The sequence below is a fragment of the Mus musculus genome, chromosome 3, assembly GCF_000001635.26.
Source record: "Mus musculus strain C57BL/6J chromosome 3, GRCm38.p6 C57BL/6J".
NCBI classification, from domain to species: Eukaryota; Metazoa; Chordata; class Mammalia; order Rodentia; family Muridae; genus Mus; species Mus musculus.
Window position 1 is genome coordinate 143,741,706 of NC_000069.6, and position 25,231 is coordinate 143,766,936.

Genomic DNA, 25,231 nt, shown 5'->3' on the forward strand with positions numbered 1-25,231 from the left:
GTCCCAAATTCCACATATGTTTAAAAATGGTAGAAAATCTCAGACACTAACATCTTATTAGAAGTATTTGATGAATGCTTAGTATTTATATACTTTAGTGTTGCAGGGGGAAAAAAAGAGCTACTCTTACTTCTAAGTGGTTCTGAGCAAGTAAAAACATCCCCAAAACTTAGTTAAGCATCAGATTTTAAACTTAAGCTCCCATGTGCCTTAATTTAAACCAAAGAGTTACTTTTTCCATCCCCATATAGAAACTGCCAGCTCTCATGCTGGAGTGCACAGACCATCACTGGTAAGCAGTCTGTTTTCAAAGCTTCTCTCACAATTTTGAGTCAGACTGTCGGACAGGTGGGAGAGAACTTCAATGTCCTTCAAATAACGTCCAATCATTTCATAGCGGGCATGCAGAGAGTCAGAACAGCCATGGACAGTGGAGCAACTGAGAGTCCATGAGCAGCTTCCCAGTAAAATGAGAAGAAATCAGTTCTTCCTCCTGAGTATAGAATTTTCCCTGCCTCTACTCTGCTTTTCTTCCAATGAGCTGCTAGCACTATCCGATGTGTCCTGGGAGAGCTACTGTAACACAATCTGAACCCCCCTGAGTTCAGAAGGTCTAGACGTGATTCCTAGACTGCCCATTTATTGGTTGTATGGTATTAGAAAAAAGTTGCTTGTTTTATCTGAGCCTCAAATTTCCTATCAACAAAGTGGAGGAAATGTTAGTAATTAATCACATGGTTTATGGAAAGTTAAGGCACTTTGCTTCATGCTAGACCTTGGTCGAAAGAACACAGTGCTGTTAGCTAATGCTGTTCTGATTTCTACAAAATGTAAGCCTTTTAAGGTAAGGAGCTGTGCTGGTTTGCTTGGAACCTCCCTTAGAACTTCTCTGGGCATACATTTGTGTGCACAATTATTCAGTGAGTGACTGATTTGAGCATCTGTGCAGATCAAATGCTACCGGCACCTGGATGTAGACTCCTCCCTGTTTTGTGCCCTCTGTTCATTGCTTCTCTGTCTTTGTGGCTCTTTTCCTCCCTTAACTCTTATCCTTCTCAGCTCCAACAGTCACAACAGTCTCCAAGATGGATGAGAAAAATAAGATATAAAAAGAAATCTCTTAAAAAAAAAGTTTAATAAGGCAAATCAGTCACGGAACAGAAGTGAAAGTTAACGTCATGGCTGTAGTGGTATGCCCATGCTATCATCTGTAATCTCTAGCCATAGTTCACAGTGAGTGACCCCCTCCATGTGCGAGGACAGTGCTGGATCACCCTGTAGATGGAGCTAACTGCTGCTGTCCCCTGGATCAGCACAGTTGCCCTGTGTGCAGCCGTCCTCCCAAAGTCTGGCAGCGCCATCAGGAAGGTCAATCTGCCCGAATCTGACTCTTTGAGTAAAGAACTTTATACTCTATCACAGTGGCTGCCATTGAGTGTAGAAATCAGTTAGGTTACTGTCACAACCTGCTGCAGGATGACCAGCAATGGCTCAGAGGAGGAGGTGGTGGCCACTCAGTAAAATTGAAACGAGAGGGAACTGGACTAGCTTCTCCTTCCGGTTTAAGAAACCCGAGTCCCATCTACATGCTTGTTTTTATCCCCTGCCCCCCGCAAAAAAAAAAAAAAAAATTGCTTCCACAGCGAAGCTGAGCCACCCTGCTCGGCTTCATTCCTTAAACTAAGTTATTACAGCTAATACTGTGGTTAATGGTTTCTGGAAAGATGCCGTCTATCAGCACTGGAGTGTACACATTTTGGCCCAAACGTTGAGAAATCGCAGGTATGTGAGGTAAAGCCTGGGTGTGCCCGCCTGGAGAAAACGGCTCATTAGGATTAATCTTTTACAGACTGACTAACATGGGGGGAGGGGCGGGGGGCGAGGAGGGGGCTCGCCTCGCTAACTCCTGAGCCTTCCTCCCAAGCTTTCAAACAGGTTCTGCTGAAATGCAGCTGGTCAGTCTTGAAGCAATTCCTCACACATATGGAACTGAAATGTCTTGATTTTTTCTTTTTCACTTTTGTATACTACCGCAATTTCTTGAAAATCAAATGGCAGAACCTAAACAGAGGACTTTTCCATTGCCAAAAACGCATGCCTGCTCGGGGAGAGTGTGTGGGGATTCATCCAGCATGCTTCGAGAGCTTCCAGTGTAGCCTGGGAGAACTCCGTTTTACCTTCTGTTCTGATTCCTGAGTTCTGCCAGACTTTTGTTTGGGAAGAATCTTTATGCAGCCTCGCATTTGCTGTGTCGTAGCAGAGCAAGCTTTCTACACTGGATCCTACTTTTAATTTGGGTGAAAGGACCATCCTTAGCTTTTTGGTAGGAGAGACCAAAAGAACTCAAGGCAGGTAGCAGTCAGTTTAGGGTACAAGACATTCTTATGGGAACGTTGTTTTTTGTTTTTGTTTTTGTTTTTGTTTTTTTTTCCGTCAAAATTCTTACAAAACAATATGAGTTTTCTGTCTAAGTGCCACAGTCAGCTAATAGAAGTAAATTCTCTCCCAGGGTAATGCAATTGTTAGTCCTCCTAAGCAAAAAGAGGCAAGGAGACTGGCGCTTCATCAATAAGAGCATACAGGCCCAAATACCTACACAAAGAAATACTCAGTATAATTTATGGCATCTCATCATGTTGAACTGCATTCCCAGTAATTCGCTCTGGCAGTTTTTACTCTCAAAATGGAAATCTTGGTATTTTTATATTTTTTGCCTTCATAAAATAAGATGAGTTTGTGTTCAACTGTCGTCCATATACTTGATAATTTGTCTGACTGGGTAAGGTTATTAGCAATTTAAGAAGTAAACCCACTTGGATTTTCTGAGTGTTAACAGAAACAGGAGATGGCTGTGGTGATCTCTTAGAAGTAACGATGTAACACACAAAAGGAAGACATAAGTAACAAGATTTTCCATAGGCCAATAACACCAGGGAAATTCAAACTCAAACTCCCTCGATTAATTTCCAGGGATTAAGTGGTTTGCATTGAAGTCAATGAAAGTTACATTTTTACAGCACTGTGAGGTCAATTCAATTCAGAAAAGCAGACAGAGCTGCACATTGGCATTTGAGTACTGCAGTTGCAGTGAACTCAGATCAACTGGGTGACTCATTTCCTTGGAAGGCTCTCCCTGTTTGTCATAGAAAGGTGGGAGACAAGTGGTCCTAGCCCGGGAATCCTGAAGGTCTCTGTGGACAGAATGCTGGGCCTTGGAGGGCATTTAAAGTATTTCCCCAACACAATACTTTCGCTGAGAAGCATAATGGGGCTTAACAAGATTGAGTGAGTTCTCAGTATTGGGGTTCACTCACCTGTCTTTCAGAAAGAGATGTTTTTAATCCCCTCAGCAAAATCCCTTCAGGTAGTATTGATTTTCTTGAGTTGGATGTTGAGTTTTAAGCTTTGTAATAAGGATATTAATTTCCATGTAAAACTATCTACAAGGATAGCTTTGAGAATTGTTATCTGCTGTTTTTAACATTCTCACTTGGCCTCTTAAAAAGCTACAAAGAAAGTCAATAGAATTTCACATCTGACTCCCATGTTCCTGTTCACAAAATGATTAAAAAACTAGGTTTGGCTGATAATGAAAGACATATACTGTATAATCCAGAATGGAAGGTCACTGAGTTTAAATGATATTGGCAAGGTCACACAACTGGGCACTGGAGATTTCAGAACTTTAATTTACAGCACATTATTCTTGGGTGGATCACTGAGTTCAAGCATGGACATGGCAAGTCATTATGGGTGAGAAATGATATTTTGCTGTATTTGGTCACCTCTGTGCTAATTTTGGGATATTGTTTGAAAGGAACTCTTTTAAATCTCTATTCTTTCATCTGTTGAGTTGTACTAATAGCATCTATAAGTTTAGGAAACTTTTAAATCGCTGATCTATGAAGGGAAGGAGTTAAGTGCTCAACACAATGTTACTGTTGCCATTCTAGTGTTCCAAGGGAGCCCATTGCTCCCTTGCTTGTTAATATACACCTGTATGCCTGTAATTTTATGTACATATGGTTATGTTTATGTAGGCCTCAGTAAATATTGTCAGTAATTAGACTGTATAGCTTTCAAGATATAAACAATGGAAGGTCATAGATGTGTGTTCTCTCTTTTAAATATAATACTGGAAATGACAAGGTGTGAGCATGTTCTCAGGGCTCACCAAAACCTGCATGCCTACAACCACTAGTATGGTGCCCATACTGTGTGGAGAGGAGACCAACTCCATGTCACTGACCTTACAGTGTTGCCTGGGGTTATAGGTCAGCTCCCTGTTGGCGAATATGTTCCATTGGACTGTTCTTTTACCATCTGTGGGGCCAAGCTCTGTTCCTACCAGAACACACATTAATTCTGTATATGGATTTGATAAATGCAGTCTGTGGATGTGCACACAATGCTCTTTATTACCATGTGAATACTGTATAGGGTAGGATCAATTAACTCACTCTGTGGCACAGGGAGGGCTACAGTGTACTATGTTCTGTGATCACTGGCTAAATATATCATCTTCCCAACTGTCTTCATTGGAGTTTTATTACTGTGAAGAGATATCATGATCAAGGCAACTTTTATAAAGGACAACATTTAATTGGGGCTGGTTTACAGGTACAGAGGTTTAGTCCATTATCATCAAGTGGGGATCATGGCAGCATCCAGGCAGGCATGGTACTAGAAATGAAGCTGAGAGTTCTTCATCTTGTTTCAAAGGCATAGGAGACATCAAAGACCACCCCACAGTGACACACTTCCTCTAACAAGGCCACACCTACTCCAACAAGACCACAAGGAGTTCCACTCTCTGTGGCCAAGAATTCAAACACAGGAGTCTATGGCGACCATACCTATTCAAACAACCACACCTACTATCCCTCAGCAGCTGCTCGATAGAACAATTGAACAGTATTTGGAAACCCAACTATGTCATTGGTTAAAATAGAAACTGCATCCCCTGGTAGACCAATATACTTCACAGCAGTATCTAATACAGGGTGCTGTTTCTTCCACATTCAGGAATCATGAGGCCAGCAATGACTCTCCTAGTGAGGCACTATCATATATTTTGGGGCCATTTTAACAGACTTATATTTTCTTGGTCTAGGGGTCATAGTTCAAAAAGCATATATTTCCACTTAAGATCTGGCAGCTGTACTGCACTGTCTGGGAAAGACTGATAATGTCCTAAACTCTTTAGGAAGGAAGGCTTGAACCATGCCATCCAAACAACAAGGGCTAAGGAACTTGATAAGGAAGAAGTATGAGGAATGGAAAGTGGGAGAAGGCAGCCATAAGCACCAAACACATCTTTGCCACAGTGGCAGACACCATGAAGGCACATGGTACAATCTATCTTCTTCTATTGCTTTGTAAATATAGATTAGCATGTGTGACTGCAGAGACATGCATGGCATCTTTGTTTTCTACATCTTTTTATTGTTTTATTATTTATTTCAGATGTATTGGTTGACAATAGTTTCTGGATGCTGAAGAAAATGTCACCCGAGGACTTTGTATCCTCTGAGGAAAGGTGTAGGGTGATTTTCAGTTATATTTCAGATATTTTCATGTGAGGCAGAAATATCACTTGTTGAGCTTTTACTTGGAGATTAACAATAGACAAGAATGCATATTTGACACATTTTCACGAGATGGACTCGAGTAAGTATTACCAGATGGTGCTGTGAGGATATTTTTAGAAATGATTAAAGTTCAAAATCAGTTGACATTAAGAAGGATATGATCTCAGATAATATAGGTGAGCCTGTTTTCACCACATAGAAGGCCTTTCTTAAATGACAATTCTCTCTAAGGAAGAAAAACTTTACCTCTGGATTGCAGTTGCAGCCCCAACAAAGTTCTCCATTCAAAGGAACCAAAAACCATGCCATAATTCTCTTAACAGATTCTGTTAGTGTGTTCCTTCTTTGTACCTAAACCCAGCAGTATAGTGTGTGTGTGTGTGTGTGTGTGTGTGTGTGTGTGTGTGTATGTGTGTGGTGTTTAATCTTTCCAAATTACCTTTCACTCTGTACATTGTATTTTCTTGTTGAGTCATATAGTCTATTTTTGTATAGATTCCTTATATGCCAAGGTTATATATAAAATAATGTTTAAAAGATTTCCTCTGCCTATTTATGCTTTATCATGCTTTAAAATTTGGAGATATTTTTAAACTTTAAGAATTTGTGTTTTTTCAGTGCTTTTTATGATTTTTGTAATCACGCTTAGAAATAAATTTTTATATTTTCAGTGAAGAAGGATGATAGTTCCAGTGCCTAGAAGGTTGAGGCAGGAGAATTACCATAAATTTGATGCTAGCCTGGGCTACACAGTGAGATCACATTTGAAAAGTCAATCAAACTGAAACATTTTATCTATTATTTATATCTCAACCTGCTTGACTCATTGAAGCCACAGGTGACCCTGTCAGTGTTCTTTACCCATCACTGACTCTGAGGCCTCCTGCAAACCCCTGTGACATATCTCCTCATCTTTCTCCTCTGTCATACTGGAGGTAAGACTCAGGATGCTGTGTATCCTGATGAGTGAGCACCCTGAGTTTGATTTTTCCATGGTTTGCATCCTACCTTCTCAAAGAAACATGACTTTGGCCTGCCTTCTGCATGTAAGCAGACTCTATTACTTTCAGTAGAGACCTCCTCTTCCCACACTAGCCACTCCCCAGTGTGACTCAAGCTCATGCCCTCAGCCTTCTAGAGTGGTTCTTAGAACCAGGAGAATTCTGAAGCAATACCCAATTTTTCCTTCATTTTGGACCTTTTGTGTTCAGATAAGGACTGCAAAATCTTCCTCTGATTGATGCAAATGAGAGAGTGATTAAAAACTCTAGGAAAACTGAACAGATAAACAATAACTATGACTCACAAGAAGTGATACAATAAAACCTGAATAAATGGGACAGGCACAGGGCTGAATTTCTATATTCCCAACACAGGAAAGACTGGATTGCTGTAGGTTCAAGACTAGCACGAACTATTCACAGCAAGTTCCAGATTGCCCAAAGCTACATAGACAGGTTATTTCATTCAATAAGGATAAAACTACGACATTGCTTAAGGAATTGTGGAAGAATCACCAAATAAATTAACCAGGGGTCTATAAAGGGGTTAAAAGATGCCTCACTGACAGACCAACAGGTTCTTGAAGAACTAATAGAAAGTAGCCAGTGAGATGCTCAGACATGCCTATACCATGGAATGTCACGGGTTTCATGCTACATCAAGGCCTGTTGTAACAGCTTTGGCAAACAATCAGCGTGGCCTAAGCTGAGTGTGTGGTCGTGAAACTTGAGAGGCAGAGAGAGAGATTAATCTGGAAGATTCTAGATACCAATGCATCCATTCAAAAACAGCATTCGAAATATATAATAACCAGTTTGGCTTCTCACTGACCACCAAAGAGGGTGACAAGCACAGACCAGCACTCCAGACAGAACACTAGGAGTGTTCGCTTCCATGCTAGTGTTTGAAGTGTTTGAATTCACAAGTTCAAATTAATAGAAATTCTTGAGCATCGGTGTGACAGGAGGAGCAGTGTAGGTAAGCTATAGATCTAAATGAATTGGTAACTGTAATGGCTGTGGTTTCACAACCTAATGGGAGGAGGGTCTGAGAGCATGTCATGAGTGCCTGTGTCGCACGCAGAGGTCGGATGCCTGCTCCCTAGTCACACAAACCATACGTTGCATGGGCCACTCACCCATAAGGATGTCTCTCCAAAGGACAGAATCAAAACTGTGAACAGTTCATGAAACCAAAAACGTCATTGTTAAGTTGACGATAAGCCTGCTCACTGTTCATTCTGATACAGCCCAGGAATGCCCCGTAGGGCATGCTTTAATGTGTTACAATAATCCATCTTTCAAATTGAAAGGTTAATTTTGGTAAAAAGTAAAAAAAAAAAGAAAAAAAAGTATCACATACTTATTGCATTTGAAATGGTAAGATGGCAGGTCATTTTGAGGCAATAAAACTTTTCTCTTTTAAGTCTCTAACTTTGAAAAATGTATCAGTAGTACAGGAAACAGCTAGCTAACAAGAATAATGCTACTATCCTCTTTAGATTTCCAAAGTACTAAAGGACACTTTTAACATTAGTTAATTTACATTTGTTGGAATTCTAGTTTATTTTGCCTCTGAGTTAAGTCATGGCTATTTTTAGCCATCTGTTCTGCTACAGATAGATACAAAATAATGCTTGTTTATTGACGAGCAGAGAGGAACCTAAAAACTTAATGCAATATATTTTGTAGGTGTTTGCAGATCCCAAGAGGAAACAGGAATATTGTTTATGATTTTGTTCTTACCTAATTCTCCTGTACTAACACATTTTCCCTTCCCTTATGTGCTAATCCGTTTTACAGTATCTGCTCCCCTTTGTTCCTCATAAAGAGGGGTGGAAGGCAGAGTCCAGCTTGGTTAGACATGCTCTGACAGAGAGCTCTAGCAACATGGAAAGGTGCAAACCTGTTCAGGATTTCACCTAAGAAATGACAGAGTAATTACAGGACAAAGTGTCCTTCATGAGTAAAAACAACCAGGCTGAAGTGCTTTCAAGGCTAGTGTGGCCTATTTCTCTCTTGGCACGCTGCATAAATCATCTACCGTGGAGGGGTTGTTCTCTCACCACATGGCACACATGCATGAATGCATGCACCAGGGAGAGAACATGGGAGCCTACTTACAACCACGGTGTGGGTTAGTGGGCTCAGGGTCAGCATTGTGGAAATCCCACTTTACTGCCACCAACCCCCCGCCCCCAGTCATGAAACCTCAGGCACAGGAAGGGGAAATTTAATCCATATATGTCTGCCTCATTTTCATTTAAATCATGGAGGAAAAAAGTTGTTTTAAGAGTTCTTTGATGTCCTAGACTCCCTTAAGCCTTTTCTTAGCCTATATACTTAAAAACAGGAATTAGCATTTTCCCAGGTATGGAGGAATAACCTATGCTCTCCCCTCCCTCCTACTCCACACCCTCCCTCCACAGTCCGTACCCCAGTTCTCAACAGCAGGGAAAAATGATGGAATGCTAGGAGACAAAAGAGCTTACCTGAGGATCAAACACACTGACAATATGAATTCCTTATGTAGGGCCCACAGCGAGGCTGAATCATCAACATTTCTGGTCTCTCAGGACCTCATCCTGCCTTGAGGACCTGCCCAGGAACAGGCTGATCTCCCACACTTGACTACTGTCTGAGTTCTGTAGGAGTCCAACATGGATCTTAATGCAAGCAGCTTTTCTGCCCTATCATATTTTTGATAGCCCTACAGTCGTGCCCATGTTGAAACCCATATTTTTGACCCTCTGGGGGGTACTTTACTTCTTTGCTTTGTGTCTAATGCGTATCATTTCATTCTGGCTCTCACATTCAGGACAGAGCTTCTTAATCATTTTTAGATACACAAGAGTAGGCATATTCCGTCTCCCTGTGCACAGTATTATCCAAAGAGTAATCTGTGTTTGGCTAAAACTCAAGGATTCCCACAGTGAAGCCCTCACACTTTAATCAATGGAGAAATCTGAGGGAATTGTTTAGAAGAAACAATTCAGTCAGAGAAAGAGAAAATATTATAGGTCCTTGGTCCAGAATTCTTACTTTTGGGGGAAAATTTTTAAAAATAAGACAGCCATGATATGAACACATGTTGTCTCTCTTTCTCTAACACAACTAGAGTGCCATAGTCCCTTTAAATACAATTAATATCAGGAAGAGTGACTGTCGTGACATTCTATGGAGTACTGTGAAGAAATCTATTCATCCCATGTCATGTAACAAGCCACTTTGGAATTTAGAAATAAGATTCCATTTCTCATGGATTCTTTCATGTGAGCTGATTCCACACTGGTTTGAAATGCAAGGTTAATTTTATCAGCCTTCAGAAATTTCATGCTGGCTATCAATGGACTTCATGGTGGGAAGAACATAACAGTGCCTCTTAGGTTCTCATTGCTGCCATGGCCTCTGCTCCATCTCCACGAATACTGGGTCTGAGCCGAGAAGTCCCATTGCTTTCTCAATGGCCTGCACGTACATCTCTGTGCCTTTGTGTAACCCATGCCTGTCGTAGGACCAGTCTTCTTTCTTGTCTGATAGATTATCCCATCAGTCTTTGAGGGCTATCTGGAAAGAGTCCTCGGTGTATTGTCTCCCTAAAGTCTATGGGGCAGGGGTTTGGTGTTTTGTTCCCTTAGCTTCCCCTAGGGCAACATACTTTTAGAGAGGGATGTCACATACTGTTCCTATATTCCAGGCCTGGCTCAGGAAGTCTGTGGCAGAATGATGCTCCAGGAAAGATACACTACATACAACACCTACTTCTCCCTATAAGATAGGAGCTTCAAATGCTGCCAGGACAAAGAATTAGCTGGTCTTAAGCCTTACTGTTGTGACAGATGCTGATGGAAAAGTGGGTGGGTAGGAGATTGAACTGATATCTGGGATGGATAGATGGATGGATGGGTAGATAGATGAAGATAGATAGATAGATAGATAGATAGATAGATAGATAGATAGATAGATAGATAGATAGATAGATAGATGTAAGCATAAATGGGATTAATACATGATTATATTCTGAAAATCTTAACATTCAAACTAACGTAATAAATTCATCAATACTTAGTAAACCCTGTGAAGGGCAACAAAAGCTATACAAAATGAGTTTCGGGTCAGTTGGTGAGTTAGTGTTGACTAGGGAAGATAAACAGAAATTCCAGAGAAACACAAGCATGTGCATCGTAGAGATACTCTTTGAAGCAGAAATAGTAGATGTTGTTATCAAAGCAAAGTAAGGAAGGCTACAGGCTGTTTAAAGTAACTCTAAAAATGCTCTAAAAAACTGTGATTGAATGAACAATTGACTGCACAGCAGAGCAGTGCTCTGCACTATGAGATTTCATTAGGAGCAATTATCACTCAAGTGTCCATTTCTGTAGCTGAAAAAGAATTTTAAGACAGTTAATTTGGGAAGGATTTAAAGAATAGTTTTAAAAGATTTATTTCATTTTTAAAGTGTACATGTGTATGGGTCTGTGTGGTTATGTTCATGTGCATGCAGGGGCCTGAAGACACCAGAAGGAGGCACCAGATCCTCTAGAGCTGGAGTTATGGGCGTTTGTGAGTGGCCCTGCATGAGAGCTAGAGATGCAATCAAGTCAAGATCCTCTGTGAAAACAGCAACTTCTCATAACTACTGAGCCATCTATCCATGCACACAGATAGTTTTTAATAATAATAAATAGCCAGTTGCTGGAAAGAAGAGCTGCTCTTCCATTCTCAAAATAGGACATACTACCTAGAGGACAGAAGCAGACAGAAGGTAGAAGATTCAAATAGTCAGTGGACAGAAGGTTCTGGGATGCTTACCCTAAAAACATTCTTCATTTCATTGCTTAGGAAAAAGCAGGTTACTAAGTCATCAGAGATCTTCTGTTGAGTTCATAGTGACTGCTTGTTGATGGTACAAGGAAAACTGTCCCCATATACTCTGCGTTCTCACATTTGATATTCTCACTTTCACACTTATTTGTCAAGGGCTAATATTTCTCATTGGCCCTGAAAAGTGTAGACTCTTACTAGGAACCCTTCATGTGTGTTCCCTTTGCTGTTTAAAGTAGAAAGGGGCTGGAAGGAGTGGACAAAGCCAGGACACGGCCTCTTTCTGTTCTTCCCAAGGGTGATCCTCACAGGCATGCATCTTGTCTTGTCCATGCCAGCCCAATTTTCTTTGTTAGCATATGCATGCACACAGCATCTCCTGCTGCCTCTAATGATCTGCTTTCTAAATTACTCTCTGCGCAATCACACTGCCTGAACAACTCTGCTGGGCATTAGGTTTGGAGACTGGCATCAATCTCTTTCTCAACCATACAGCTACAGGAGTGCTAAGTCATGGACTTAGGAACACTGCTTCCTTCCAGTACTCAGCCCTTCATCTGAAAGTGCTCATAAGCCTGCTCCACACTCAGGCCATCTGATCTTGGTTCCCCTGGTTTTTTTCAATCCTGTATTTAAGCACTTCATCCATATATCCTACAATACAATGTTATTGTGGGGGTAAAACCATAGGATTGGCAAAGCTCTGACCTTTGAAGTTGAAAGCTTTTGTGAGCTCTGCCACAGAACTGTTGCTTCCTATGCTCCATCATGATTTTCTTCTGTTATTTTGCTTCATTCATGTCAAGGTTTGTTTATTGAACAGCTGAGTCACTACCCATTTCAATGGGAAAAGAGAAATAAAATACACAGACCCATCCTCTGCTCTATCAAGTTATCTTAGAGTGGCATCGCTAAGCAACCTTGGAGAATTCTGTAGAACAAGTTACAAAAATAGAGCCAGCTTATTCTGGTAGAAGCTCAATGAGATTTTTCTAGACCTCTGCTAATCAGAACATGGAATGGCACTGGACATCGTTAAGATATTTTGACCTTTTTTTGATGTAGGATTTTTATCTCTTTATTCTCCCAACCTTTGCCTAGACAAATCCTAACAGCCCCTCAGAGTTCAGCTTGGAATTAATCACATTTTAAATGTTATTTTATTTAGTGTGCTCGGGGAGTCCACACACACATGTGCACACCAGTGGAGCTGTCAGAGAACAACTTGCCAGACTTGGTTCTGTCCTTCCACAACATGAGTCCCAGGACTCAGGTTACCAGACTTGACAGCAGGAACATTCACCAGCGGAGCCATCCTGTTGGCTCTTATGCTTCAGCTTCAAAACAGCGTTGCGTTGCGTCGCATTGCTTCGGAACACTCACCAAGGTTTATTGATGCTTGTTTCTGGTCTCTCATCCCTGATAAACTGTATTCCCCACGGAAAATGAGACATCCACCCCTCCTGTTTGTAGCTGCTTCCCAGTTCTAGCTGACAGCAGATACTTAGTATGCTTGTTGACAGATTCTCACTTTGAACTTTTCATTAGTCATCGATCTTCAATAGGGACTTCTCTGGCTTTGTGCTGTTTTGGTTCCAGCTAGCTCTCCCCTTTCTTGTTAAATAGATTTATCGAGTCTGTGATTGCTTGGTGTGTATGCTCATGTGCTTGAGTGTGTGTGTATGTATGTATGTGTGTGTGTGTGTGTGTGTGTGTGTGTGTGTGTGTGTGTGTGTAGCCTTTTAGTTTCAGGGGTAACCTAAGTGTATTCTCCTCTCATCTGCTGTTCTCTGAGCAGCTGGTCTCCATAGTCAAGGTGAATCTGATCTTTGGGGTCCTGGGACAGATTGGGAAGCGCCATTTTGAGAAAAATAAGGCCAAGTTCTTGGTATGTTCCTAGGGCTGGAAAACTGATCTCTGCCCACTCATCTCTTCTCTGTCATTTCCCTGTAGGATCGGCAGGTGTTATTGTCTACCTAAGACATGAATGGTGACTTGGAAAGCAAACAGAATTTAGTTTTAAAATGTCATGTATCAGCATGAGGAGATAAAAGTCCTATATAGGTAAAAGGTGTTGTGATGAACGGTAAACAGAAGTGGGAATGGAGAGATAAGTCTGTCACCCACCTGGCAGTTAAGTCAACGTGACTCTTGAAAATCAATCACAGCTAATCAATCAATTAGCAGCTTTTGGTTTTATTGCTTCTATTTCTTACTCATTCATTAACTACACAGCCTCAGGAAAATGTTTTAACATCTCTGTGACTCTGTCTTGTATGTTGGCTTTATAAAATACTTGACCATAGAGGACGTGATTAAATGTGCGGGTACATGTTGAAGCATTTATGCACAGTGCTCACCAAATGATGGATGTTACAGTCCTAGTTTATTTGACCTATAGGAAAACTGTGGGTTAGGAATCGAGGAAGAAACAAGAAGAGAAGAAAAGGAGAAGGAACACAAACTAAACTGGTTTCTAGTTTCCTCTGTGTTACTCTACCTTCCACACTGTGTAACCATCACCAAAGCCTGAAAGCCACCTAAACCTGAAAGCCAGTAAATGTTGTGTTCTCAGGGCCCCGTTTGCTCTGGAGTAAAATATGTACATTCCAAAGGCCCAGCTCCTGTTCCTCAGTGGGTCACAATGGATCCACTATAAATGGAACGTGAGTAGCACACAGCCATCTCCCTCAAACAGCATCGCTATTATGGCTGAGGTCTACAGTGCCAGAACCTGATGAATTTGCTTGGGGACCCTTGTCTGCTGAAGGCTGTGCTATTGATGGTCATGCTAAAAACACCCATGAAAAGGCTTGGCTTTTTCTTTGTTTCCTCCTGTAGGTAGTAGAGATGTGGAAAGACCTATTTTTCTAAGGTAGTTTGCCTCCAAGCTATGGCCTATATCATAATGATGAAATAGTAAACACTCATGATCAGCACCATGCATTCGCAACTAGATTCATAGCACTGAATGCATTCCGTATAACAAACCACCACCCTTGTTTGTGGATCCTTTGCACAGCATGAAGCAGGACCTGAACAAATAACTAACCCCTAATGTTTAATGTTTAGGCCAGGCACTTGTTTCTGGCTTTAAGACATGTTCAAAATGTTCAAAAGTCCTGCCAAACACAATTTCTTGTTCTTGAGTTACAATGTATTGAACTCTATTATTCCACTTTCATCTGCTCCCCGTGTAATCTCATAGTGTGGAGTAATTTAAAAGAAATATTGTTCCTACATAGCCTTCTTGTTCTAACTTGAAACCAAATTCTGGTCTATTGTAAAGCTCAGAAAAACTCCCTCAAAAATCTGAAGACTTCTCTGGGTTCACCACAGATGTTTGGTCACATCTTTTCCAAGTACTAAACTAGATATCCCAAACCAGCCATGTCTCAAGACACCAGCGCAGAAACTCTGAAGCTATTTCAAGGAATTATATGAAACACTACTCCTTACTCATCCCAACCCACTGACTGAAAACAGCGTATAACCCACTTGGCCCAGAAAGCCAAGTAGAATGAGAATGGTGCAAGAATGTGAAGTCTTCCACACAAAGGTCTCTCACACACAGACAGTGGCTGCTCTGGCTTGCTCTGAAGACGCTCCATACGCAATTAGGGTTTTCTACTGAATTCCCAATGTCGTCTTGGGCTCGGCTAAGAATCATTCACTTTGATCCACACCAAATCCATATTTTATAGGACTGTCCACAAAGGAAAATGCAACTCTGAGTTTCCTCTTGGCTGAGTCTAAAACTAACCTCTCACCAGGACAATTTATGGCAAGAATGTACTCATCAGACCCTACTCTCTTTATAGCAATGCTCACCTGAGAAGGAAGCCTTCCTGCACTGTTCACTGAGAGTTTGCCCCTTCCTCCATGCCTTTTCCCCTTCCACCAGTATTACCTTCTATTAATATTGAATTGTGGCACACCTCCAATATACATCTGAGCAAACAATGTAATAAATATACTGGAAGTGTTCTGTTGCCAGAGATATGACTTAGCTGATGGTCAACTAGTGACAGAGACAAGACAGATCCTAGCATGGGCCAAATGGGACACATGGCGAAATCTCACTGGGCCACTCTTGGTTTTGGAGTCTGGGACTGCTTATTCAAACATGGTAGAAGAGGCTATCTTTAAGATGCATGGCTAGCCACCAAGGCAAAGTGGGACGGATGCCATTTAAATGGAGACTATATCTGCAACAGCCAGCAAACTTTTTTTTTCAGAAAGAAGTGTTTGTCGAGGACTTCGAATCAACTTTGTATGTAAATGGATACTAAAAATAAGCCATGCGCTATGCATGGTAGGTACATGGCTCCGTCTCAAGGATTTTGCAGACGAGTTAGAAAGCAAGGCCCTTACCTACAAAACATTTCCTCCACACATCCATTTCTATTTTCAGCCAATGCTCTGTGCTGTGTGCCCCCTCCCATTGAAAGAGCCTCCAGACTAGCTTTCGGGGTGACAGACATTCTGCCTCATCACCAGCTCCATAGACCAACATATGGAAAAGTAAAAAAAGGATCCGCAGCCCAAACAATGTGCTTCTGTTGCTTGTTTCTGAGTGTTCTGTTGGGCTGGTGTTCTCCCTGTCCCACTGATAATGTTTTCTCGTCTTAAAAAGTGGTGAAACCAAACATAAGTTAGAGAAGTGTCCAAAAAGAACAAAGAAAAAAATGTGGAAAATATCTGTGGTTTCAAATGATATGTTTCTGTTCGATTTCTTTGAAAATATTTGCAGATTTAGAATATTTGAAATGGATGGGTCTCCCTTGGAAAATTCAACTTTCAATACAAGAGAGAGATTATAGAGAGAGGATCAGCAGGTGACAGGTGAATGCAGGCTTGGCTGAGAATACAGTATGCTGCACATGCTCTCCTACAATTTCTGTAAATCACTTCTGCCTGCCTGTTCCCATCTCTGGATTCACTATGTGTACCACTGTCCCCATAGCCCCCGACTCACACCGCACACTTCCGGTTCTGAGCTCAAAGAAAATGATAGCACTTTCCATTTAGTCTTTGGCTTTGTGTCCTGAAGCTTGGTCCATGTCACATAGACTTGAAAGAGGGGCTAGGATTGGACCTCAAATATTTCTTCAGAAAGATACAGCGATCTTAATCCCCCTGAGTGCTTTCATTTGATAGTATCATCTTGTCAGAACAGATAACTATCTTTGGACTGTAGTGTATTCTTCTCACCCATATTTGAGAAATGGAAGGAATCTTCTTTTGGCAAAAAAAAAAAAAAAAAATGTACTGATTTCAGCTTTTGTTCCACTGCCTTATTGCACCAGGAGGTTCTGACTACAGATGATTGGCTTTTGAGAAATCCAGAGGGGGCCACGATGACAGAGCCTCTGACACAGGCAGTAGTAGTAGATGGATATTAATTATCTATAACTACAAGCATTTCTGTGTGTGTGCTTTCTACCTGCTGGGTCAGGTTCTGTGATACTCTGACTTCACTCGTTGTGTGAATCTCCAAGAGTCCTTCTAAGCACCCTGGGAGGACATGCCATGAAAGAACATTACAAGAGGTACTGGGAACCAGAGAGAGAGAAAAAAACACAGACCTCCCAAGCCCCTGGAGCCTCATAGTGTAAGTGAGACAATATTGAACAAAGCTACAAAGGCATGAAGAACATTCCACTCAATGCCATCCAAATGACAGAAATGGTATTGGTCACAAGATTTTGAGAAAAATACTGTGGTCTAAAAATATGACTCAATAGACATTTGAATTTTTTATGTGTATGAGTGGTCATGTATACTCATGTATGTACATGCATGCAGAGGTCAGAGGTCAAACTTAAATATCAGCCTTTAGGCTCCTTTGAATTTTCATTTATTCATTATTATTATTATTATTATTATTATTATTATTGCCTTATCTATTTATTCCTGTGGAGGCCAGGTCTCCCATTGGCCAGCAACTTGCCAAGTAGGATAGGCTTGCTTTGCTGGCTAGCAAGTTCTAAGGAACTGTCCGTCTCTGTCCCTCCAGTGCTGGGATAATAGATATGTTCCAAGACACCGAGCTTTTTTATGTGGTTTCTGGGGATCAAATTCATGTCCTCTAGCTTGAATAGCAAGCACTTAACCAACTGTCTTCCCAGCCTGAAATTCTGGCTTCAGGAGACTATTTAGTCCTTGGAGACAAGGGCTTTGGTCTGATGCCATGGACCACGGTAAGGATAGATGTTAATAAAGCAAAAGCCATGAGGTTGTTTTAAGAAACATGTTGCTTGCAAATTAAAGTTGTGTGCCACCTTTCTTTTTTTCAAAGAAGTAGCTAGAGTTATAGAGGCAGTCAGGCTGTCTGGATGTGTGTTAAGCTGGGCAGTGAGGGCGCCTTATAGATGAAGCTGCTGAGGCCCTTGTTTGCACAGCAAAGACTTGGGAGATAAGGGGGAAAAAAGCACTGAGCTGCAGGCTCCAGCTTTGAACTGTGCAGATGGGAGATGTGTAGAGAATGTTACAAGCCCCCTGCTTTGACACAGATAAGAGAAACAGAGAGAAGATAGAGCCTTGGGTCAGAGGGCTGAGTGGTTGGAGAAAGGCAACACTCATGCATTTCAACCAGCCATGCTCCCAGCCACCAGGATGCAGGAAGAGGGAGCTAGCAGAATGTCGGCAGGAAGAACTGCCATTTCCAAGATAGGAAGGCATATCCAAAAGTATAGAAACACACACACAGGCAATCAATTGGCTTCCTAAGAGAATCATTCTTGCCAGGGAGAACTCACAGCCAGAACACAGCAATGAGCTATGAATTTTCTCTGATACTTGGTCTCCAACTCCAGGCTGAGACCTAAAAAACTTGTAAGTCCAGGTTGCCCAGTTGACCTGTTGGTTCTTAATAAAATTTGATGGCAGGGAAACTAAATTGCTAATGCCCCAGCAATTGACCTGGCGTTGACTCCACTCCATCAAATTCTATAAAAAGATCAGTGTCCCCAGAATCACACACATTTCCTGGTCAATCTGAGGGACAAGGTGTGCTGGTAGTCGGTGTCAATTTGGGCAAGCTGATGCATTGGGGAGATATCAACCCTGCAAGGCTGAAGTTTGTCTCGTTTGGGTTCAAGCATGATAACAGAGCTATGAGTAAATTTTTAAACTAGCCGTTAAAGATGCCTTTCCTATCAGAAATTTCAAGGGCAACAACAGCTGGACTAAAAGAAGAGGTAAAGGTAAGATTTATTTAAAAAAAAACAGAAATTGCATATTTTGAATGAAAAATAAAAGACATGCAACTTCTTTCAGGGTGTTTTGAGAATAAAGCAGTGCGCTTTTCTAGATGGGCTGGTATCGAGGGGACTGATAAGCTGACCTGCCACAAGAATCTAACTTTGTTTCTTTACTTGTGAAGGGAGGAAATGAATGAAGGTACCAAGTGTAGAACTCACAGTGAGCTTTCAAGTGCAGATCTCGACACTTTTATCCTGAAATTTAGGAAAGATAACTTTTAATTACAGTAAGAAGAACCACAAAAGCAATGATTGATGTGAACCTGGTGTGTCCTGATTCTTTATTAATCTTCTTAATTAGAAGCAAACGTGCTTTATCTGCCAGGAAGGAGAGGAGCTGGGTGGTAATGTCCTGCCTTTGCCTCACTATGGGACTATGGAGCCTGATTGCTCAGAGAGCGGCATGTCTAACTGATGTCATAAGCTAAAGAGACCTAAGTGTCTAGCACTTGTTTTCAGCAGGGAAAGACATCTTGTGTACATCTTGCAGCCAGTCGTGTGCTTAAACAGCCCTGCTAGAAGGAGGAAATCCTGGAGGAAGTTTAAATTCCTACAATACCAGTATTGAGAGCCCATGCCTACCATGGAAATAAAGTATGGTAATAGAAAATGGCAGGTGTTAAGGAAGATAGAAAAGAAGCCAGGGCATGATGGAAGAAGGTGAGAAAGTTGGATGAGTAGAGAGGTAAAAGGGGAAGGAGTTGGGGGTATGATCAAAATATATAGTATAAAATTCTCAAAGAATAAATAAAAAACATGATTAAATAAGTTAACTGTGGCAACAGAACACAGGTACAGGACAGGATGCTGTTGTTTACAACTACTGGGCACCTTCACAGTTATTCTGGATTACACGCAGTCTCCTAGACACAGGTGACAAAATATATTCAAATAAGTAAGATTCCATTTCCATCCTCTAGACCTGCCTTGGAGCAACCTAGACAGGCTAATACTTACAGAGAATATGCCTGGGATTCAAAGCAAAATGAAGAGGAGAGTAAGTTAACTGAGGCTTGAAGCCACATCTAGGCTAAGTGAGGCCAGACTGGCAGCGTAGAGGGCCTCGGGTCGAAAGGTAGAGCTCAGCCTACACAGCACCGCGTGGTTTACTGCTATATGTCCTGACCACACTTCCCTCAACTCTTCTGATCCTACAGTTCTGGAGAATTTTATATCTTTTGTAATACAGTCTGTGTTCTTGAACATTGATCAGGTGGAATAGAGCTAAACATGGATACTTCTGAGGTTTTCTTTTTCCAAAAATTCGAAAGCTTTTAAGTCAATCCTGATGAACGAGACTGGGCCTTGGGTCCTTTTGTATTCGGCCTGGTCTTTTATGGAATAGAGATCGATTGATGGTATGCTGAAATTCCTTCAACACATGACCAACTACCTGAAATGGCAAGCTTTCTTGGCTCTTGATATATATATAATAACCCAGAAGAGACAAAGTGTGGAGAAACACCAGGTGCAGACCACCCTGTGCGGAGACCTTTCATAAATTATGTTTGTGCAGATAACATGTGAAGGGTTTGTTGGCTTGCTGCTGTTGCCTCAAGTAGGGCTTGTCATTATCCCTCCAAGAGTCAGCAAGTCTCCTTCTCTTGTTGATGGGGTGAAAGGAACACCAAGCATTTGTTTCAATAAGAAACACAGAATAAGGACTTGGTCTGAAACAGACTGTCTCCAGGGTGTTGTAGCTTCTATGAAGCCTTCTATGTAAAGGCACAAAGAAGCTATGAAGTGGCTAAACTTTGGGAAAGCAGCTGCCTGTTAAATTGTGTCCTAGAGTATCCTGATGTCCCCCATCAACCAACTCCTCTTAGCTTCTTTTTTTCAGGAGCGCCTATGCCAACATGAAGTCAGAGTGGTGAGGATTTCAGGAGGGAGTGCAGTATATACCCGACTCAATCTGTATCTCATGTTAAACTGAGTAAACCTCAATACTGTAGATCGTGGGTGGTCTGACCATCACTGATTTGGTATTTTACTATTATTCTGATTCGTCATACTTAAGCAAAGCAACACAGTAGACAAAAATCCTGGGGCATTTAAAAACTTCTTAGAAGATTTATTTTATTTAAAAGTGTGGGTGGCATATGTGTGTATCTATGTATGGGTTTATGAATATGACTGCAGATAGCAGTGGAGGCAAGGAGAGAGGATCAGAACCCTTGGAGCTGGCAGCCTTGAGTGGCTTAACGTGGGAAGTAAACTTGGGTCCAATCAGAGAGCTGTAAAAGTGTCTTGTGGCTGAATCTTCTCTCCAGCCCTATCAAAGGCTTTTAGTATCCAATCTTTGCCTTATAAGGTGCCATTAACTCCTGTGGTAAGGCCAGTTCTGAAGGTCATAGATGGCATCTGTGTGCACACCTGTACAAATGTGCTCCTCCACTGTCCCCAGAGTCTTAGGTTTTGAAGTCTTCATTTCCACTGGGGATGCATTTATTCCCACTTTCTACCAGGTGTTGAATTCTTTCTTATTTGCCCGAGCTTTAGGGTTTAATTCTGGACCACTAAGACTCTTTTGAGTTGTAGCCAGCAGAGAACCGCTCCAAGACTAACTTCATCTCTTAAAGATTACTTATTTGATGGAAATGTGGAGGCTTAGAGGAAATGATGGAAAATGCTTTCACTTGGATTTTTCCAACTGTTTTACTTCTGCCAACTGAAGATCAGAGGAAGGAAAGATAAAAGCAAAGGCCTAGTTAACTCAATCCCATCCGACTCGCCCCTCTCGGGATCCTATTAATTTATAAGTCAAGTTATTCAACAAATTTATTGAGCACTTACATTAGGCTAAGTAGTATGTTGGAGCTAGTGATACAAAAGTTAATAAGATGCAGTTCCTGGTAGAGCTTGGTTGTGTTAATATATATTCTTAACAGCCTTGCCAGGAGATTTTGATGTAGGTGGTCTGAGGACCAAAATGTACCAAACTCTGGTGAGTGACAATTTACTTTTAAAATCTCAAATTTCTTTTCATTATAGACAAAGGAAGGTACAAAATGTTAAATGTCTTTTAAAGTTTCTCTCCAGGGCTAAGCCTAGCCATTGGAGTTCCCTATAAACAAAGAACCATGTTGATAATACCTTAACTGATGGCATTAATGCCTCCAAATGAATCCTCTTTTGATGACTATAATTGTACAGTCTAGCTTCTCTGGTCATTCCAGGCTTTCCCACAAATATGCTGTTGGTTCTCCAAACTTTAAAGAGTTTGAGTTGGCTCAGTGAGCGAAGGCATTTGCTGCTGGGAATGCTGACGTGGGATCTACCGGTCGAACCCTCAGAGTCAGAACGAACTGATACCAGAAAGCTGTTCTCTAACCTTCTCTAACAACTGCACTGTGACGCATCTGCTATACCACAGACCGGCACCCAACCGGTCTTAACAAACATGGCCTCTGACATACATAAATACAATAGTATTTTTTTAAATATACTTAAATGTAAGCAAGGGTTGGGGGCGACAAGAGACACAATGTGCCTAGTGGATTTGTGGGACTCCATGTCAGTGGGGAAGAGCAGGGCTAAGCCACTTACATAACTCTGCTGAGACAGAGCAGCCTTCTCCATTCAGTCTTGGCGTGGATTTCCAATGTTCTTTCCTCTTGCCTGTAATTAGAGTGTTGATTTTAAGGCCCTAACAAAGTGCTCACAGAGGTACAGGACACTCTGGGCCTGCAGAGAAAAAAATAGAAGGCTCTGATCTTTTCAACTAGTCCCTTGGACTGAATGCAGAGAACCCCATGATAGAATTATAGGCATGCCCCAAGCAAAACATGGTCTGTGTTTTCAAGTCTTAGGATAGCTGCTTTTTTTTCTTCTTTTTTTCTTTTTCTTTCTTTTTTCCTTTTTCTTTTCTTTTTCTTTCTTTTTTTCTTCTTTTTTGGGGGGGGCAAGGGAAATAACCTACTCTGAGAAAAATAAAATAATGGTTGGGGTGTGTGTGTGTGTGTGTGTGTGTGTGTGTGTGTGTGTGTGTTTGTGAAAACACCATTGCCTGAGAAGTGTATGATTGCCTAAGACTATCTAATAGAACCAAAGAACCCTCATCCTTAGCAACCCCACAGTTACGATCATGACTATTTAGGAGTGACCCCAAGGGCCAGGACCTGACATGTTTATAATGTTTCAATTCCTAGGTTGTTTAAGGCCAGCATCTGTTCTGACTGCCTGAGTATCCGTCCCATCTGGCAGGATCTGAAGACAAAATGGGCTTCACAGCATTTTGATATGACACTCTGGTGTGTGGCTGTGTGAAGTTGTACTCTGGAATCCCACTTATTATGAGTGAATGGGCCCAGCTGGATCACTCTCATCCCCGGTCTGAGGGGCTCATATATTTTTCAAGCTAGACTTCACAAAACGATGTTTTATTGATGCCCGCACCAAACAAGGATTTTCACAGTTTCAAAATGTGTTCATCACAAATGTGGAATTGTCTGCTAAGCCACAGGTGGCATCAGGGAAATCTCTTGTTCTTGGCTTGAAACCTGAGTTCTGTGCTTCATCCCATCTTCCTCATTCTGCCACTTGAGGTTTATGAAGTGCCTCGCTCTGATCTCCTTTGTGTAGGAATTTATAAATCGTAATTATGTATATACATGTCTTTGTGAAGGTGTGTGTGCATGTAGGGTCCATTGTCTATGGAGGCCAGAAAAGAGCATTGGATCCCCTGGAACTGGAGTTACAGCCCGTGAGACTAATACTGGGGTATGACATTGAAGAAGCAGGCTTAGCCCATGCTCTCCAGAGAGTGCATTCTAATACCTTCAATTACATCCAGTTACATTCAGTTACGTTGCTGAATCCATGGGCAAGGACTGGCACTGTTACTGCTATCATTGCTGCTGATCAGGTAGCCTTACTATTTGTTATTTATCCATAACACTGTTACAGATAGCATTTTAAACACTGTCTATGCAGTGCATATATATATATATATATATATATATATATATATATATATATATACCAAATGACATCATGAAAGGATACTATTAGCAAGCCCACCTTGCATATTGAGAAAGCCCATCTTGCAAACCCTGTAATTTCTTCAAAGTTATGAAGTTAGTCTCAGTTAAAGCCTCCATGAACAGTCAGCCTCCGTCAGTGTAGAGCGTGGAAAGATATAATCATTAACCAACTTAAATCAAAACTAAGTAAACTACATTTGAAATAAAGAAATAAGCTTGGTGTGGGTGCACGCAGTTTCCCTGGCTGAGGGATGTGAGTTAGGGCTGAAGTCCCTGGCTGTCCTGGCTAGATCTCAGAGCAGTCAGAGAGGAACTGAGACATTTCTTTGGCAGCCTCTCTACTGAAGACCATTTACCATAAGGCCGAAGCTTGGATGCCTGTCATCTCATGAGCCAATCCATTTGACTCACAAAAGGTTCAGTTTGTAGACTGCTCTACCCTGAAGCACCAAAGATGTGTTTGGTAACTTTCAGCCCTTGTGACTTCCCTCATATAGGGTGACCCAAAATGACTCTGATAGGTCTTTGAGAACTCCAGCTCTCAGCTCTCTTTTCTCCAGGATGAACCACTGACACTCTTGGCTCAGTTTCCCTGGAGATTTGACTTGCAGCATGTACCTCCCTGGGATGCTTTACTTACACTTAGAATATAGTTTGCATAAAAGTTGGAAGAGTCACACATAAGCCAATGGAGCTCCATCTTCTAATGATAACGATACACTAAAGAAGCACTTTGTCAATTTCCCTACATAGCAGCCAACTAGCCAAGTAATCACTACATCATTTCATAAGGCAACCAGTCTCTCAGATTTTTGGGCCCTTAATCCTGCTTTTGTTTTTAGTTTGAGACAAAAAAAAGAAAAAGGCATTTCTTTGACATATTCCTTTATCAAAAGACAAAACTGAAGTCTGTATTTTGAAAAAAAACTGGGAAGGAACTAGTTTTAACGTATATCTATCCATTTTCTGTTGCTATATTTCAGGCTATGCAATGTAAAAAGGAGAGAGATACAGTTTGTTTCTAGTTCTGGTGGCTATAAAGTCCATATACCGTGGCACCAGTATCTCCTGGGAGAACTCTCTGGATTCATCATTACATGGAGCTGAAGAAAGGGAAGTTGGAGGTCACATGGCAAGAAAGGAAGCAAGAGAGTAGGGCTGGATGAGGCTCACTCTTTTATAACAAGCTGCTCTTACAAAATCTAATCTACATTCTTATGAGACAGAACCTATGGTAAGATGTTAGCATTAATTCCTTCACACGGTTCAATCTCTCAATTGAACCGTTTGATACCTAGGTTCCAACACATGGGTCCTGGTGGGACAAATCACATCCAAACACAGCTGGTAGACACTCTTCATCTCCGGCTTGCTTAATACTCACTCTTTACTTACGTTGCTCCTGTAGGTTTTTAGTGTCATGATCTGAGTTTTCATTTTGTGTTCTCCACCCCCTATCACCATCCCCTCCCTCTCAGATGCACTGTGGTCCTTCTAAGTGCTGCTACAGAAATGTGACCCCATGATTCCCAGAGGGCATGGGGTTTGGATCTACAAAGGAAGCTTTT

General features: G+C 41.4%; 1 long non-coding RNA gene across 2 annotated transcripts in view; it reads left to right on the top strand.

Moving 5' to 3' along the window:
• Window positions 1-1,572: 1,572 nt before the first annotated feature.
• The window catches only part of Gm33867, a 29,509-nt gene continuing 5,850 nt past the window's right edge, over window positions 1,573-25,231 (top strand). The window contains exons 1-2 of one of the 2 annotated variants that reach the window (XR_867684.2): window positions 1,573-1,782; window positions 24,647-24,897. This is a non-coding gene — a long non-coding RNA (predicted gene, 33867). The remainder of the gene's footprint in view (window positions 1,783-24,646; window positions 24,898-25,231) is intronic. The other variant, XR_376153.3, reaches the window with a different exon arrangement.